Source organism: Alligator mississippiensis, chromosome 14 (genome assembly GCF_030867095.1).
Source record: "Alligator mississippiensis isolate rAllMis1 chromosome 14, rAllMis1, whole genome shotgun sequence".
In the NCBI taxonomy this organism is placed as follows: domain Eukaryota; kingdom Metazoa; phylum Chordata; order Crocodylia; family Alligatoridae; genus Alligator; species Alligator mississippiensis.
Window position 1 is genome coordinate 19,656,977 of NC_081837.1, and position 18,113 is coordinate 19,675,089.

The window sequence follows — 18,113 nt, forward strand, 5'->3', positions numbered from 1 at the left end:
CCAGGGGTGAGCAAAATACAGCCCACGGGCCGGATGTGGCCTGCCAGGCCATTCTATCCAGCCTGCAGGGCCCCCCCAAATTTAGAAAATTAATATTTATCTGTCCCTGGCTGCCTGTCATGCTGCCCTTGATGGCTTGCCAAAACTCAGTAAGCAGTCCTCCACCAAAAATAATTGCCTGCCCCTGCTATAATCTGGGCCTGAGGGGTGACATATAAACTGAACAAATGAATGAATGAACAGTGAGAATATATATCAAGACTAATAATGAAGAATTGTTTAGAAGTCTGCCCAGGATGCCCTTAGGGTCTGGCTGCATGTAGAGAATGGAGTCATGCTCATTAAAGCTTGTATGTCCTATTTATAGAGGGCAGATGTTTCACCTGCCAGGGCTGCCCTGTTCCCTGGCAAATTAATAAATAAAAGCTTGTCACCTTCACATTGAAAAGTACTTTGTGAAGTTAATCACTTTATTATCCCCAGTTTTCAGAGAAAACCCATGAAATTGTAACCTGGGCGGTACTCCAAGAGGTACCCCCTCTCCAATTGAGGGGATCAGAGCAGGTGCACAAGCGCTGTGGGGGTGTAGGGACTCTCCTCCCCCTATAGAGCAGAGCCAGACCACCAATGGGCACTTAACCATATACCTTTTAATGCGAGAACAGTACTGGGACCATAACCAGTATAAACCAGGGGGTATAGGGGACACTACAATGCTCCGAGGGGGCAGGATTCAACAAAGGTTAGACACGTACAATCTTAGACATATTCATCCAGTTGACGAAAGACAGGGTTAACAAAATATAAAACGCAAACAGCAAAACAAACAATGCTGGTTGGTGAAATATAAAAGGCACAAAATACAAAATGTCAAATGACAAGAAATATAGGGCCTAGGTACCTGGAGGGGGAGAAAACACAGTGGACCCTTTCCACTGCTCCCACCCCGCTGGCCCAGCTCTTTGAACTCTTTCCTTGTGGTCCCTCACTGGTCTCTCCTGAGTCAGCTGTGCTGCCCTTTTTATCCTCCTCCAGGTGACTCAAGGGGCCAATCAGGGGACATGGAGGGTGAGTCTCTGGGGCCTGACTGGTGAGGAAAGGGAATCCCAAGTCCTCCAATCATCTTTTACCCTGGCAAACCCCCTGGGCTAAGTCACTGCCAGCTAGCCCGTCACAAGATTTTGCATATTGTGTATGAAATCTGGTGGGGATTTGCAGGTTACAGGGATACATGTAGATATTTAGGTGTACATTATTCTTAGTAAGATGATCCTTGTTCATTGCTACAAGCTTGCATTTGCCTTTACTGGATTTTAGGAGACACCATTCATTTCAGACACAAGACACTCTAATGTACAGTGAACCTACCCTTTCAATAGCAACACAAACCACCACCACAGGAACCTCAACAATGAACTGCTGACTCCAAATTAATTAAGAACTGACTGATAATGGTGGGGGATTGCAAGTTTCCAGATCCTGATAGCAGTACGTTTCTGAACAGGAAAGGAGGTCTCCTGTTGCTGTGCGGCTTCTGCAGATCTCCAGGAAAATGCTTTTGTTAGCCTAATATTCATCAGTCACCATTAAACATCCCTATCTGCAGCACAAACTGCTCCCATCAGCCAGCAGTTCTCTCTAGAACCCAGAAATGGCATTACACTGACTGAAGCTGTCCCAAGAGAAGTGCTGCTGAAGCAGGTCTTCAGTCTCTTTGTCCTCCTTTGCACACAGTCTCTTTTTACTTCTAGATCTAGCTGCAGATCTAGGGATGAACATGCTATACAGAAGTAAAGATCTTCTGTGGATGTGGTTTCCACGGCAAGGAGCATGACATTGGAAGGCTAAGCAATATGTTGAACTCTATACTTCTTAGGACATAGAGTTAGACATTACGTCATCCCTTGGAAAATGCCAGCTCTTAAGTTTCACTTGTTTCTTGACTATGGAAAAATAATAGAGCAATTCGGGTGCAAAAAACTCAGAAAGACCATAACAGGTCAACATGTTTTACACTATGGATTCCCATTTGAAATATCTTGAATTTATCTCATGAATCATACAGGTGCTTGCACACCTAAGTGTGCTAATATTGCACAGGTGCTATGGCACCTTTGAAAGGATTCCTGAGGCTAGTATTGCCTCAGCACCCTGGTTGAGAATAACTGGTCTAACTAGTCGTGCAAGAATCATTTCTCACCCAAAAGAGAAAACACACTAAGCTTTCTCTCACTCCCTTGAAAGCCTCCTTATACAGTTACTGAGGACATTAACATGATGTTACTTTTGACGAGTCCAGTTAGGTACAGCGTGTGAGAGGGGCTAGCGTGGAAATTCCTGTGCACACTTTTGGACAAATTTGCGCTTGCAAACACAGAAGACTGGCTTGTCTCACTGTCCAGGCACCCAAACATTGTGACAGTCACACTCACTAGTCATTTTGGCATTCTCAGTCAAAGAGCCGTATCCTGTCCTGAGCTGAGTTTTTAAGACATGGGTAGACAAGGCCTTGGCTGGGATGATTTAGTTGGGGATGGTCCTACTTTGAGCAGGGGGTTGAACTAAATGATCTCCCAAGTCCCTTCCAACCCCACTTTTTATGATTCTGAGTCATGCCTGAATTCAACTCTATTGCTGCACTAAATGACTTTACAGCATTGAATCCAGATTTACACTGTGCGACATGCTGGCAGGATGCATCACTTAGCCCTTTCACTCAGAGCAGATTAGAGCTGTAACATGGACATAGCGCTTCTCAATCAAGGAGGTATTTCAGAACAGATTAAATTATGTACCCAGCAGCCTGGGCAGGCATGATGAATGGCTGAATTCTCTCACCCACCAGTGAACAAGCTGTCCATTAGAAACAGGTGCTGTAAAAGAGCATTTTATAATGGTGTTAATTGTGGTCGTGCATTGATTACTGGCCACTTAACCAAACTGATATGGCTGAAAAAGAAGGAGAGTATTACCTCTTTGGGGACCATTCCTAGACAACCTGTAAAGACTTAATTAGTTTACCCCCAATAATTCAGCATGTTAGCAGTAGGAAAATGGAATAACATTGGACAAGGCATAAGATTCTTACTGAGTTTGCTTCTTACTTTTCTCCTGGCGCTATCGAGCACAGTCATGAATCATCAGAAATCCCTGTGCCTCCCTTGATGTCTGGATCTGAGGCTGTCACTTTAAAGGAGTGCTGTTGGTGCCAGGCCAAAAGCTGGAAATTGGGAAAGGTTGTTTCCTGAACCTCTAAGGACCAGTCCAAACCTGATTCTAACTGTTTCCTAAAAAGCATTACTGATTTTCTGGGACTTCCACAGAGTCACTTAGGCATCCAAGTCCACTAAAAATAGGATTCTCCTGTTGTTCTGAAAAAGGCAGCCTTCCTTATCTCTGTGTGCTTCTGACTCACCATTAACGGGGGCTTTCCCAACGTAGATGTTGACCACCAGCCCAGAAGTCTGCCTCTTCCTCTGCCCAACACAACAAACATCTCCCGTCCCTGACAATAACCTAACAAGGTCTCTTTCCAACCCCTGTGACCGGTCATCCTGTGACACTATCCACTCCAAAATATCTTCAGAGGAATGCACTAGGCCAGGGGTCAGCGGTGGACAGCCCACAGGCTGGATTCATAGAGGGAAGTGGCAGCAGCATAACAAGCAGCTGCCAGGTCCTAGCCCTGGTGCAGCTCCCCTGGCACTGCAGCCAGGGAGTGGGGAGCTAGGAAAAGTGGCAGTGGTGCAGGTGCAGCGCCCAGCTGCGTAGCTCAGTAGAGGTGCCGGGAAAGCCCCCATGCCACTAACACAAACTGGCCAATGCTGGGCTGGAATCAGTTCTTCTGGCCCATAGCTTGAAAAAGGTTGCCAGCCCCTGCGCTAGGCTAGAAAGACAAGCAATTCATACCAGGCATTAGGAGCCAACAGAGCCTGATATGAGACCACTTCCTTTTTCAGGTGTTCATAGTAGTACACCTGGTTGTATCAAGGCAACTACTTTGAGGTAACCCCAGCAGAGACAGGAGATATTATTGATGCTAAGGGAGGTTCAGTCTACACCGAGAGGAAAGAAGTGGAAATCAGAAACTGAGAGGACTTGTTTCACTACCTGGACACAGGTGAAGCCAAGAAAAGTGGAGGGTTCTTCAAAGTTGTATGTCTTGCACTGCAGCCTCAGGAAGTCACAATACCTTTTTAACGCTGAGAGCTGCCAAGTTAGGGGAAGACAAGAGCTCACTGAGCCCATCCTGTGCATCTAATCCTCTGCAGGTGTGGAAATGGTCTCATTTTGAATGGAGCAGAGTTGATTTAAAGGTGCCATTTGACCTGCTCTAACAGAAAGGACATGTAGGTTGATGTTCATGTGGAGCAAATCCCATGCAATCAGTAGAGTTTTCTGAACTCTTCTGTTAGCCAAGTAGCCGGCTCCTGCACTCCACAGAGATTTTCACAAGTGACCAGGCAGCTGGGCAGTTAGTTGCTAAGAGCCCAACAGGTTCATGGCTTCTTGAAGAGGTCGCAAGTTGGGCACCTAAACTGAAACAGTTCAACTCACTAGAGAAAATCTGCTTCTTTTTATTAACAGGGTAAGATCAGGAAATTGTCCCAGTTTCCCTAGTTTGGTGTTTGAATCTGCTAAAGTGAAACCCAAACAGGCTCCTGCTAAACAAAATGTTACTACACCAAGATGAATGTTTCCTATTTCTCTTTGTGCATAAGTTTATTTTGTATGTATAGTGGCGTTTTTTTTCCTGTTATTGTGAGCCACTGCAAGCCTTCTTGGGATTCCTTCTAAATCTAAGGAATAAAGAAATAAACATTGCACTTCTGCATTTTCAGCCAAAGATAAGTTCCTTTCAGTCATTGTTGGTACTGGTTAATCTACATGGGTTTGTGTTGGTTGTTCTAACCGCACAGCATTAAGATCCAGATTAAGCTATTTCATTGTAACAGGGACAGGAATTATCTTGTTTTGTAAATCAAAATGTTTCAATAGGTACAAAAATAGCAGCTGACATCAATGCTTCTGAAATTAAAATTGCACTAGCATTGATACAATATCAGTAATAAATATAAATCTAAAAGACTAAGATAACCTGAAACAAATGAAGACAATTCTAAAGCCAAAAGTCAGAATTTGACAAAATGAAACAGAATTTTTCCCCCACTAGGATTTTCTTCAAAATCAATACTATTTAGCACACTATTCCAGGCCATTGAAACAACTTTTTTTTTCTGATGAAAACCTGTGCTTTGATGAAAATATTCTGACCTTTTCTATCTGTTACACAACAGGGGGGTTTAGTTCAGGCAGTGAAGGTTCACAGTGTAAAGTCCAAAGTGCTTTGGTTCAACCTGTAGAGCAGTGGTTCTCAACATTTGCAGAGTTAAGGCAGCCCTTGGAAATTGCCAGTTCTTACCTTTCACTCCTTGCTTGACTGAAAAGCTAAGAACTGGCAATTTCCAAGGGGTGCCTCTGGGTGATCCTTTTCTTTGGGAAAGATATATTTATTTATTTATTTATTTATTTATTTTGTGACCAAAAGTGTGTGGTCACATTGCTCCATATGCACTAGCTGAATCCACTTCCCTTGTGAATCCTTGTCCATGCAGGGCTTTTAGAAAATTTTCGCAATACCAGCTACCTACGGACAGACCTTCTATCATAGTCTCTAGTCGTGCATGATGTCTCTGCATGCGCAACTGTCTCTGCACATACTGAAGTGTTCTCCGAGATTTATCTAGATGTTAATCAGTGACTCATATTATTGGATGAATAATCAGAGGACAATACAGCACTGCCTATTTCTGAGGTGAAAAAGTGCAAGCTCTGTCTTCACTTCTTTTCCCCTCAGTAAATTCTGACTAACAAAGACTCTTATTAAATCAAAGGGAGACTGCGAGGAACCCACAGAGCAAAGATGCTGTTTATTATGAATCCACCCAGTGCTCTCGCACGCTAAATGCCTGCATTCCAATTCAAAAGAAGAAACAATCATTTTTAAATAACAAATCTGAACTAGTTTCTGAACATCTGATGTGAGGAAATAAAACCTTGTGCTTGTTCTTCCACTGCTAGGAATTGCTGAAATAAAGAATTTTCATTTGTGAAAACAGTCCACTCATTCTCTTTATCCTTTTTGAGACTTCCTGAAGCAGCAGCTGTTCAATGTGCTTCCCATATTGCTTCTTTCAGTGGAAATTTGCTGCATCCTGGCACTGAAGGTATTTGCAGTACCTAGATATCATTAAGTTTTACCTTCTTTCAGGACAAAACACACAAAGCCAGTGCTCAGTAAAGCCTTGGCCATGGGACTGAGTGTCCTTATGCAGATCTGGAAGACTTCCAGACCTCCTGGTGGCCTCCCTTTCCTTGCCGTTTCTCAATAGACAATGATGTCCTCATGCCCGTGAAAGCGGTTTGATCAGCCCATAGTCCATGCACTTCACAAGGCACTCACGAGCTGCGTCAAGAGCATGCTATATTTTGGGGTCATCTTTTTGTTTGCCAACGACTGTCAGGATCTCCAGGAGCTCACTCTCTACCAACTTTTTGGCGAGTTCTTTGTCAGCGCTGATTAGGTTGTAAGCAACAACCAGCCCACGGTGCTGAACATCCACACTGTCCTGCAAGCAGAGCCTCTGCAGGATTTCCAGCCACTGAATTGTCTGAACGGAAGGAAAAAAAAAACTGTGAATGACCAAGTGGAGATTTTGTATATTATGGGAAAATCTCAGTTAAGAGCACAAGGTTGGCCTGCCACTAGGTAAGGTCCTTTTCAGTGGGGAGAAAGTGGTCACTTAAGACAGGAACAATTGATGCTAGCCCGTGAAAATTTCTCTCTGTTCCCATGAAAGCTCATCCCCCATCAAGCTGTTATGCTAGATGGTGTCTTCTGACTGTAGAATAACAAATTCCTTTCCACAGTTTTGTTGGAAAAGACCTGGCACAGTTACCACATATGTGGGGCCTTTAACTGATTCTGGAGCTATGTGACCTAAGGGAGCAGGGTAGGGTTACCAGGCTGCTTAAACAGCTGGCATAACCAGACAGCAGGGAACTACATTTACATTTCAAAGCAGAACCTGTAAGGGGTGAGAGACTGGAATACATGAGAAGAGGCAGAGGCAGACAAGATTCTTTGGGTAAATGTGATATCTTTTATTAGGCCAACTAATAGTTGGAAAATTGTTCTTTGCAAGCTTTTATGTGCAAACACCCTTCTTCAGGCATAGGGAGAGAGCCTGAAGACGGGTGTTTGGGCCTAAAAGCTTGCAAAGAACAATTTTTCCAACTATTTAGTTGGTCTAATAAAAGATATCACATTTACCCAAAGAACCTTGTCTGCCTATGTCCTTAGACCAACACGGCTACAACCAACACCCCTGAGAAGAGACAAAGACACTGAATGGATTAGTTGTGTGGGGTATGCAATACATGATGGACTGGACATAAGAAGCATGTTATGATCAAGGCACTCAAGGGGGAGCAGGTGGTGCAAATTCACCTCTAAAAACCCAGGCAAAGATGAAGCCTGTGGGATCTCCTCCTTATCCTCTAAGATGACCTGCAGATCCCCCGGAGACTTTGAGACATTCTGCCCTCAGGATTATGTAAGAGCTATGCAAGGCTTCCTGTTGTCTCTCTTTGGCTTATTACGTTTCGTTTTAAGTTAGGAGAAGTTGTGTGTGCTGTCACTGTGTCTTACTGGACTGTGTCTTAGCTTGGCAGAATGTTTCTGTTGTCTTTGTTACATACTTGAAATTCCAAATTGCTGTACTCAATTAAACGCTTTCTTCAGAAAACAGACTATTCTTGTTCAAGCATTTATGAATTCAGTGTCACTACCTAAAGTCTAATATTAAAGTCTGGTAACAGTTTGCTTTTGAATCACTGATAGCTAAATTGAGAAATGGAGATATTAGGCCCATGGAAACAGAGGCTGAGCAAGCAGCCTTCATCAACCTGTCTTGCTTTAGTTCTCTGCCCAGGAAAGCACTTTGATAATGTCCTTTAATTCTTCCTGCTTTTCCAGCCAAGTACTTCTGTACTGTTCTGCCAGTCACCTGAACCTGACTTTAGCTATCACCAGTGATTCAAAAGCAAACCTTTACCAAACTTAACATTAGGTAGTGGCACTGAATTCATGAATATTTGAACAAGAATAAATCCAGGTTGCTATGGAGTTGTGTGCTCACACCATTCAGTCTTTGGGAATCAGATTTCACTCCTTACCACTTGAGTCATTTTATAGCAGAGTTTCTTCTGTGCTGCTGTCAGCATGGCCAAAGCTCCCGCAGCTGCTTTCTGGACCGTCTCATCATCCTCACTACACAGTAACACAATCAGCTTGAGTCTGTCATTTCCATCAGCCACAAACCGCTCTTGAACCTGAACAAGAGGGAGTGAAAAGATGGGTAAGCTGAATGAATGGCAAAGCTGATGGGATTTATACTGAAATCATAGCTTCACAAGCCTTCAAATTAAGCAGTTGCACTAGAAATAGCATTCAGACAAGTTACAGGAATTGCCACACTAGATCAGACTTGTGAACCAGGTGATTTGGTATCTTGAATGAAACCGTGGTCAACACTAGAAGCTTCAAAGACAAGTAAAATAAAACCCAATAGGGAGAGGATGTGGATAAGCTACATCCAATCACAGTCTCCCAATAGTTTCAGGTTGTTTTAAACCACAAAAGATAGCATTTACATTATTTCCAAAACATGTGACCTGAAGAAGAATGTCCTGCATTCGAAAGCTTGTCTAACACTATCCCAACTATGCAATTGCTTCAATAAAAGATATCACCCCAAGGAATCCTTTCCTTAAAATATTTTAAGGCACTGAGTTGACTGGGTTAAACCTATTGCAACTCGGTTGCATGACTGCTGCCCTTCATTTAAGATCACTGCAATATGGCATTCAGGGCCTTTATGCAATCAGACATTTGAAAACACAGATCTCCGCCCCCAAAAAAACCAAAACAAAACAAAAAACCCCAAAAAGGAACACGTGAGAGATGGTTTTGCTGGTCACTGGTTTCTGTATCAGAAGCAGCAGAAAAACCAGAGAAGCCGTAGTAGAGTTGAAGCTATCCTCAACATTCCCAAACCTATGACTAGAAAACAGATGAGGGGATTCTTAGGTGCAACGGGTTATTGTAGACAGTGGATCCTGGGTTATGCTGCTTTTGTAAAACCCTTGCAAGCATTTACTCATGATACCACCCCAGAACCCCTCCCTTGGACTCCTGAAGCCAAACAAGCGTTTGTGGCCCTTAAGAAAGCCCTCACTGTTGCTTCCGCTCTTGGACTCCCTAATTATAAGAAACCCTTTACTTTGTTTTGTCATGAATGGGAAGAAATCGCTTTAGGAGTACTCACTCAGCTGCATGGTGAAAAGCATTGCCCAATTGTGTATTACAGCTCTGCCCTTGATCCCGTGGCTGTGGGACTTCCTCCTTGCCTCCATTCACTTGCAGCTGCTGCCTTGTTGGTTGAAAAGGCAAATTCTCTAGTTTTGAGACACTCTTTAACCGTTGCAGTTCCACATGCTGTGATGGCCCTTCTCCTCAAGGGCAAAACTCAGCACATTTCCAATTCCCGTCTTACTAAATAGAGGAAACTTTTACTGTCAGCTGCAAATGTAACCTTAAATCGCTGTTCAATTCTAAATTCTGCGTCACTTCTGCCAATCGCCTCTGATGGTGAGCCTCATAATTACCTGTCTGTCACAACTCAGTTGTTAACCCCTCGAATTAACCTGAAAGACATTCCTATCCCAAACTCTGACCTTGTTTTGTTTGTTGATAGTTCCTGTCTTAGAAATGATGCAGGCAAAATAGTTGCGAGATATGCAGTATGCACTCAGTATGCCGTTTTGGAAGCCTATTCTTCACCCCAAGCTCGTTCTGCTCAAGTTGCTGAACTCATTGCTTTAACACGTGCTTGCATTCTTGCAAAAAATCAAACCAGAACCATTTATACTGACTCTAAGTATGCTTTTGGTGTTGTTCATGATTTTGGACAAACCTGGAAACAAAGAGGGTTCCTCACTTCATCAGGGACCCAAATCAGTCATGGTTGTTATGTAAAAGCGCTCTTAGAAGCTGTTCAATTGCCTTCTGCTATTGCTATTGTTAAATATAAAGCTCATGAGAAACCCGTTGATGATGTCACACGAGGAAATGATCTGGCAGACCGTTCTGCCAGAAACGCGGCCCTTTCTGGCCCACAGGCTCCTAACTCTGGTCTTGTTTGTTTTTCAGCAGATCAGTCTCCTTTGGCTAGCCTTTCAAGTCTGGCCCTTCTTCAAAAACAGGCCCCAAAAAAGGAGATAGCTGGCTGGCTGCGTGCAGGATGTTCACTGCACCCCGACTCTCTCTGGCGCTCCCCGGACGGCCGCCTGGTGGCACCTATAGAGCTTTTGCCATATCTTGCTCGTTTAACCCACTCTGTGGCCCATAAGAGCAAAGGGGGGATGATTGCTACAGTACAAAGAAATTGGTTTGCCCCAAATTTTCCTTCCAAGGCACAACAGTACTGTAGCTCCTGTCCCATCTGTTTAGCTCACAACATTGGGCAATGGGTAAAAACGACACCCACAGCCCATCCCCCTCCATGGGGACCATTTGTAAATCTGCAAATTGATTTTGTGCAGCTACTTAAGTGCTGTTCTTATGAGTACATTCTTGTTATTATTGATGTGTTCTCTGGATGGGTGGAAGCCTACCCATGCGTACATGCTGATTCCATCAGTGGAGCGGAGAAATTGCTCAAAGAATTCATCCCTAGATTTGGATTGCTCCTCACAATAGATAGCGACCGCGGCACCCATTTCACAGGGCAGATAGTAAAAAACATCTGCCAAGCACTCAACATACAGCAACACCTACACTGCAGTTATCATCCACAATCAAGTGGTACTTTAGAACATAAAAACTCTGATTTGAAAACGCGCAATTCGAAGATTTGTGCTGAAACAGGCCTCAAATGGCCTGATGCCCTGCCCATTGCTCTTATGCACATTAGGAACACTGTTAACAGAAAACATGGCCTAACCCCTTATGAAATACTCATGGCACGAACCGTGAGGATGCCAGCCACACCACCTGTTGCCCCTCACCAAACAGACCTACAATTAACTGATGAAACTGTACTAAATTATTGCAAGGCATTAATGAAGTATGCCAGGTCAGTTCATTCACAGGTCCAAAAAGCCTTACCTCAACCACCGGATGTTCCCTGTCACAACCTCGAACCAGGAGATTAAGTCTATGTAAAGGTCCATCAACGGAAAAACGCACTTCAACCAAGATGGAAGGGACCTTTCCAGGTACTTCTGACAACTAATACTGCTGTTTGTTGCCAAGGTCACCAAACGTGGACTCATGCCTCGCACTGCAAGAAGGTATCACCTCCATTGGACCCCAAAGCAGCTGAATTCCAACCCAGGTTGGGACCTTTCCCTGAGGCCAAGGACAAAGACCCTCAGGACCTCACTCAGGCAAGTGAGGAGCATCAGGGTGCAAGTGCTAGTAACCTCTCCCCTGCACCCAACACCTCAGCCCAGCCAGATTCATCAGTTGAAGAACAAAGATATCATCTCCGGCCTTGAAGAAAGTGAATGCTCCCACTCGGAAGATCACCACCTCGATCAAGACCAACAGCCGACGTTCTCAGTCCTTTAGGTAACCTGAGCCCGGAGGACGAAGAAAGACTTTGGCTGCCATCCTGGGTTTGGCTGGTAGTGTTCTTTCTCTTACTGGTGCTGGTTATGTTTGTTGTTGAAATTCTTTGTCCCTCCTGTATCTAAAAATGGCACTGATATCCTTATACATCACACTTGGGTATCTTAGTATCACACAAGCGGGGTGGGAGAAAAATTTGTACTCGCAGATCTCCCTTACGGTGGCTCAAGCTGGAAATAAAAGTAACTGCTGGATATGCTCTCACACCCCAGCACACCTACACCAAGGAGTCCCAATGATCTGAAGGGGAAAAACAAAATGGTTCCAGTCTGCCATATTGTCTGTGAGTGAGTCATGTAGCCAGGTCATGACCTTGCTGTTACAGACTTGTTTAAACTAGTTTTTTTTATCCAGTAACAAGTTGAAGACATGTGCAGACTTGTCTGCATTGTGCCTAATGTTGATTGGTTTATACTGTTGCTATGCTTATGACATCACATTTTCTATGTTACCCCCTCACTGCCTATGTTCAGAGTCAGATTTCACGGCAAAATTCTGAATTTGTGTATGACGCTGACCAGGAACGCATTCTTTATTAAACTAAGTCTTTAAAGTTCGATTGGCCTGTTTGTCTGAGCCTCCGCCCAACGAACCCGGGGACGAAGTTTTCCCCCCCAGTTTTCTGGTGTCAGCAGTGGGATTGAATCAGAACACCGGGTTGGCAGCTTGAACAGTCTGGGGACACAACTGACACCCATGGCACCAAATCTCAGAGGTAAGAGATCCTAATTAAAAAATCTCACTTAACGGGTCTCAATGTTCCCTAGCCTGGACAAGTAATGTCTTCTCGGTGGTAAGCGCTCCCTACGTTACTTTTATAAGTATAAGAATTAGTTTATTTTATCTGACTGACTGAAAGCTATAACCTTTATTTGAATACTTTATTTGAAACTGACTGACTTGGGATCCCTGACAGGTAGACTGTTCTGATTTTGTCTGGGGACGCCTAGACTTTTCTCTGTTTATCCCTTTGCTACTGGTCTCTAACAGTCTGTCCTGATAACTCTGATTTATATTTGAGAGATTGTCTTGTGTCCTTCCCTTGTGTCTGGTTCATGGGCAGCTGCCCCAAGTTGGCCGCTTGCGAGCCAATCTTGAAAGCAAGGGCTCGTGTTCCAGTTTGTGCATCCTTTTGTGTCTCTGGCACCGGGCATCGCTCTGACGAACCCGTTTCCCCTTCCTCTTGTGTCTCAGGTAAATCTCTCCTTGTTTTGTTATATTATCCTAGCAATGGGTCAAGGATCCTCTTGTCCAGACCCAAAAACACCTTTGGGGTATATGTGTAAGGAATATGGAACTAAATTGGGTCCAAAGAAGCAAAAGCACTTAGTTAAATTGGCACATGCTTGGAATGGTTATACCTATGAAAACCCTGGGTTACAGTTTCCTGATAAAGGAATCTTTGATCCCAATAAATTAAATTACCTGAGGGGATTCTTAGAGATACCCAAGCCAAAGCAGATGAAATATTGGTACCTATGGGATAATGAAGCTTCGAAAAGAAAAGAAAAATCTATTGAGACTAGTCTCAGAGACTCTAATGATAAATTAAAAAGGCAATTGGCTACATTAATGGAGGAAAATTTGGCACAGCCTCCTATAAAAGAGAAAAACCCTAGCGTTCCACCAGCTCCAAATTGCCCTCCAACATATAAAAACCTTTACCCTAGTATTCCGGCGCCCAACTTTACCCGCACCCAAGAAGATACAGAAGACCTACTAGATTCCTGGGTACCTAGTCCTGTTCCTCCTCCTCCTGCCCAAATAGTCAACCCTGTTCCTCCTGCTGCTGCAGCTAGCTGTTCACCTACAGAGCCGCCAGCAAGCCTGCTTTCTCCCCCAGCTTCCATTAATTTAGACTCCGATGATGATGACCTACCTAGTATGCGAGAAGTCAAGAAAAATCTAAAGTCTGAATTAAGACCCTTATACGAGGTGAAGAATATCCAAAGAGGTTCAAATGGGCAGACTGTAATAACCCTATATGCCCAAGAGGGAGGAAGATTGATTGTGACCACCTTCGGAGACCTGCAGTATTTTAAGTCAACTGTTCTCTGCCCATTGCGACAATACCCACCTCAAATACCAGGAGGCCAACGGACTGTAGTTCATGTCCCTTGGACTGCTAGCGATATCACTACCTTTTGTAATACCTTTCCAAAACTCAGAGAAAGCCCTTCTGATTTTAGAGATAAGTAGCAGCAGGTCTTTAGTATTTACAGTCCCACTGTGTCTGATGTAAACTGGCTCTTAAACAGTCTGTTAAAACCAGAACAAAAACGACTCCTAATTGCAGAAACTAGGAATATTCCGGATGGCACCCCTTGGCCACAAAATGATTACAATTATGAAGAAAATCAAGGACTGCAAAATTTGCAAAATGCTAGAGCTACTTTGCTAAACGCCATTACCAGAGTAGCTCAGACTCATGTAGATTGGACAAAAGTAGAAATTGGCAAACAAAATCCTGACGAGCATCCAGCCGATTTTCAAACTCGACTTTGTGCAGCAATCCAAAGACATACCGGCATTGATCCTGGTGCAGACAACATGCGAACCAGAAAATTATACGTGGAGACTGGCTGGGTGTTTGTTACACCCTGACCATTTGTGGCGCTCCCCGGACAGCCGCCTGGTTGCCCCAACAGTCCTTCTTCCCTATCTTGCTCGTATACACCATGACATAGCACACGTGAGCAAAGGGAGAATGATAAAAACTGTTCAGTTTGATTGGTTTGCTCCAACTTTTTCATCTGTAGCTCAACAATACTGTTATACCTGCCCTATTTGTCAAGCCCATAATGTGAGAAAACCTGTAAAAACAAAAGAAAGCAGCACATCCCCCACCTTAGAGGCTGTTTGTAAATTTACAAATAGATTTTATTCAAATGCAGCAATGTTGTTCTTCTGAATATGTTCTTGTTATTGTATGTATGTTCTCTGGATGGGTAGAAGCCTACCCATGTGCAAAAGCTGATACCATCACTGTAAGCAAAAAGTCGCTCAGAGACTTTATTCCAAGGTTTGGTATTCCTTTATCCATAAACTCCGATAGAGGAACTAATTTTACTGGGCAGATAATGAAAGAAGTCTGCAAAGTCCTGCAAATCCAGCAGAACTTTCATTGCCCGTACCATCCACAGGCCTCGGGCCAAGCGGAACGCCAAAATGGCATTTTAAAAAATAAACTAGCCAAAATTTGTGCTGAAACTCACTTAAAATGGCCAGATGCACTTCCCATACCCCTTATGAGTATAAAATCTACTGTCAGTCAAAAGACCAGACTTAGCACACATAAAATCCTAATGGGAAGACCCATGAGGCTCCCTGCATCACCACCTGTTGCCTCCCACTTTTATAATATACATTTACTTGACGATATTATTCTAGACTACTGTACGGCACTAATGAAGTGTGTTAAGGCTTTTCTTTCACAGGGACAAACAACTCTCCCCAAGGAACCATATGAGCCATGCCATTCCATCCTGCCTGCTGACTGGGTTCATGTAAAAGTCCATCAACAGAAGTCATCGCTGAAACCCTGCTAGAAAGGCCCATTCCAGGGACTCCTGAAAACCAACACTGTAAAAAATGTCAAGGACTCCAACCGTGGATCCATGCTTCACACACTAAAAAAACATCAGCCCCATTAGACATAGAGTCTCCTCCATATCAACCTTGTAATCAGCCTCCGCAGACTGGTAGTGAGCCTAGCGCCTGCCAACAGGAGAGCTCAAGACCAGTACTGGTGCCAAGCGCCTACTGGCAAAAAGGATTTGCCACTACAAAGCAAAGAGGATTGACCACTACAGAATAAAAAAAATGTACCCCAACGACACCACTATGCCCTTCGGGAAAGGAAAAAGGCCTCTACCTAGTTCCTGGTTCCCAAGGTGAGGTTGGTTAGTCGTAACCTAGATACTTCTCAGTCTTTCCTGTTAAATCATCTTATATAAACGTAAAGACTCAGCAGCTAAAAAAAACTTTGTAAATCAGACTAGACTTCAAAACAGGTCAAAACGATCACTCCCACACTGGCATGCTCACCAAAATGCTTTTCTTCAACTGTCTTATCAATATGCAAAGAATTTAAATGTTTCTAAATGTTAAGTATGTTCCCACTTGCCTCCTAGTACAATGACAGGGGTGCCCATAATTGCTTTATCCCATAATTAGACAACTTTTGTGATATGTATGTTAAAATAGTGAAAAAGTAAAAAGAAAAAAAAATTAGACGTTAAAAGGCTCCTGGCTATAATGAAGCTTCGAAAAGAAAAGAAAAATCTATTGAGACTAGTCTCAGAGACTCTAATGATAAATTAAAAAGGCAATTGGCTACATTAATGGAGGAAAATTTGGCACAGCCTCCTACAAAAGAGAAAAACCCTAGCGTTCCACCAGCTCCAAATTGCCCTCCAACATATAAAAACCTTTACCCTAGTATTCCGGCGCCCAACTTTACCCGCACCCAAGAAGATACAGAAGACCTAAATATCTAATATGTTGGGCCAAAAAGGCCCAAAAGGGGAGAATGTGGAAATAAGTTTAACCAGGCCTCTTACTTGACTAAGAAGAGAGGGAAAGAGAAGAAAAAAAGATGCTGATGCTGATGCCATGTATTTTAAAATGTTCTAAGATAAGGAAAAACCTTCATGCCTTGTTTTGTCTGTGTGCAGATGTTAACCTCCTCCTTTCCGCCAAACTAGAAGCTGATAACTGTTCCCAAAACATAGTGTTCTTTTAAATAAGTAAACTGCTTACGTGTGACAAACAAATGATCAACATCTTTCTGTTTCTCTAAAGGTTGCTTTGTCTGAACCCTGCATCTTTTCTCGCTGTCTAAAGTATAAATACGCTTGTAAATTTGTAGAGGTCAGAGTTCCTTTGAGAACTCTCCCTGTGATCACTTGTATAGTTTTAAATAAACCTAGATGGCTCTGCCAATTCTAACACAGCCACAACACGAAGTTTGATTTCTTCCACAGCACCCAACAGCATTACATGCCTGGGCACCCATCAGCCCTTCCTCTCCCCACACACAATGTGCCAGGACTCTGTTCCCCACTTCCACACCCCTGGGATTTTACCCTGCCTGGCCACGCTTGGCCTCAGCCTGTTCCCTCCCCTGCCTCATGGCCCTGCCGGCCTCTGCCCCATGCAAACTCACCAGGAGCTGCTCCTCCTTTATCCATGCACTGTGGAGACAAAAAATATTTGTAGGCTTAGAGAGTGACGGCACTGTCCCAGAAAACACCCCTTCTCCAAGGCGAGACATGCACAGAAGCAGGGATGGGCCCTGGGCTTGTGCCCGACCCCTGTGCTGCACAAGGGAACAGTCAGCTCCCTGCCCAGCCCCACTCCTACCGGGAGAGGAGGACTGCCACATCCTGCTCCTGTTGTGCCAGCTGGACCCTCAGTGCCGTCTGCTCAAGCTGCAAAAAACAAAATGGTTAGAGCGTTCTCATGCCATGACGGCCTGTCTGTCTGTATACGTTGCCATCTGGTTAGCCCATCTGTCCCTCTGGCCCTGCCTTTGCCCCCTATCCCCGAGCCCAGCCCCAGCCTTGTCCCTCTGGTCCACCCCTCCATGCAGCCATCAGCCAGCCCACTTGGGCTCCCTCACAGTCCTCACACTGGCTGGCTCCTGCTCACCTGCTTTCTGCAAAGCCCGGGATGGGGTTTTCCTTCCTGGGGAAGAAAAGAGCAGCTGGAGCAATGGCCTCCTTGGATCAGTGAACTCCTCATGTCCAAATGGTGCAAGGTAGGGCAGGGTTGGGGCAACCCTTGCCATTGCCAGGGCAGGTGACCCCCATTGCCAGGCAGGGCTCACAGCCTGGGGATTACAGGGTTGGGTTGTTACCACTTCTCTCAGGTGAGTCCCAATGCCCCGCTCAAGGTCCCAGGTCCCATCAATCGGATTTGGGAAGAACTGTTCCTGGGATCAGGGAATGAGCCCATGACCCCCTCCCTTATTCCTGGAGGGCCTGTGGAGTTGGCAGGAGAGGTACACTCTCCCCCAGCATCTCGTGTGCTGCATGGGGCTGGGAGGGGCATGAGGCACCTGGTTGCAGAGCCATGAACCTCATAGCCAACTATCCCACTCCCTGGGCAGGAGAAAGACTCACTGTAGCAGCAGGTAGTAGACACATCTGGCCCCTTGAATTCCTGCCTGAATTTGCCCCCAGCACTGCTCCTGGACCATCAGCTGGACCCAATCTGGTGCCAAGGTGCAGGGTGTTCAGCCCCACTGGGATGCAATGTGTGGGGGCACCTGCCAGGAGTCCTGTGTGCCACAAGAGGTCAGGTGGGAGTCCCTCCAGGGAGCAGGTCTAAGAGAGACCCCCAGGGATCTGGCTGG

The 18,113-nt window shown here is 44.6% G+C and overlaps 2 long non-coding RNA genes across 2 annotated transcripts; both read right to left on the bottom strand.

Moving 5' to 3' along the window:
* Positions 1–5,911: 5,911 nt before the first annotated feature.
* On the bottom strand, positions 5,912–10,122 carry LOC132244820 (uncharacterized). Its single transcript, XR_009456596.1, has 3 exons — positions 9,390–10,122; positions 8,239–8,394; positions 5,912–6,671 (listed from the first exon to the last, which is right to left on the bottom strand). It is a non-coding gene; the product is annotated as an uncharacterized LOC132244820 (long non-coding RNA).
* Positions 10,123–16,921: 6,799 nt separating this feature from the next.
* Positions 16,922–17,537, bottom strand: LOC132244808 (uncharacterized). Its single transcript, XR_009456582.1, has 3 exons — positions 17,408–17,537; positions 17,120–17,187; positions 16,922–16,950 (listed from the first exon to the last, which is right to left on the bottom strand). It is a non-coding gene; the product is annotated as an uncharacterized LOC132244808 (long non-coding RNA).
* Positions 17,538–18,113: the final 576 nt, after the last annotated feature.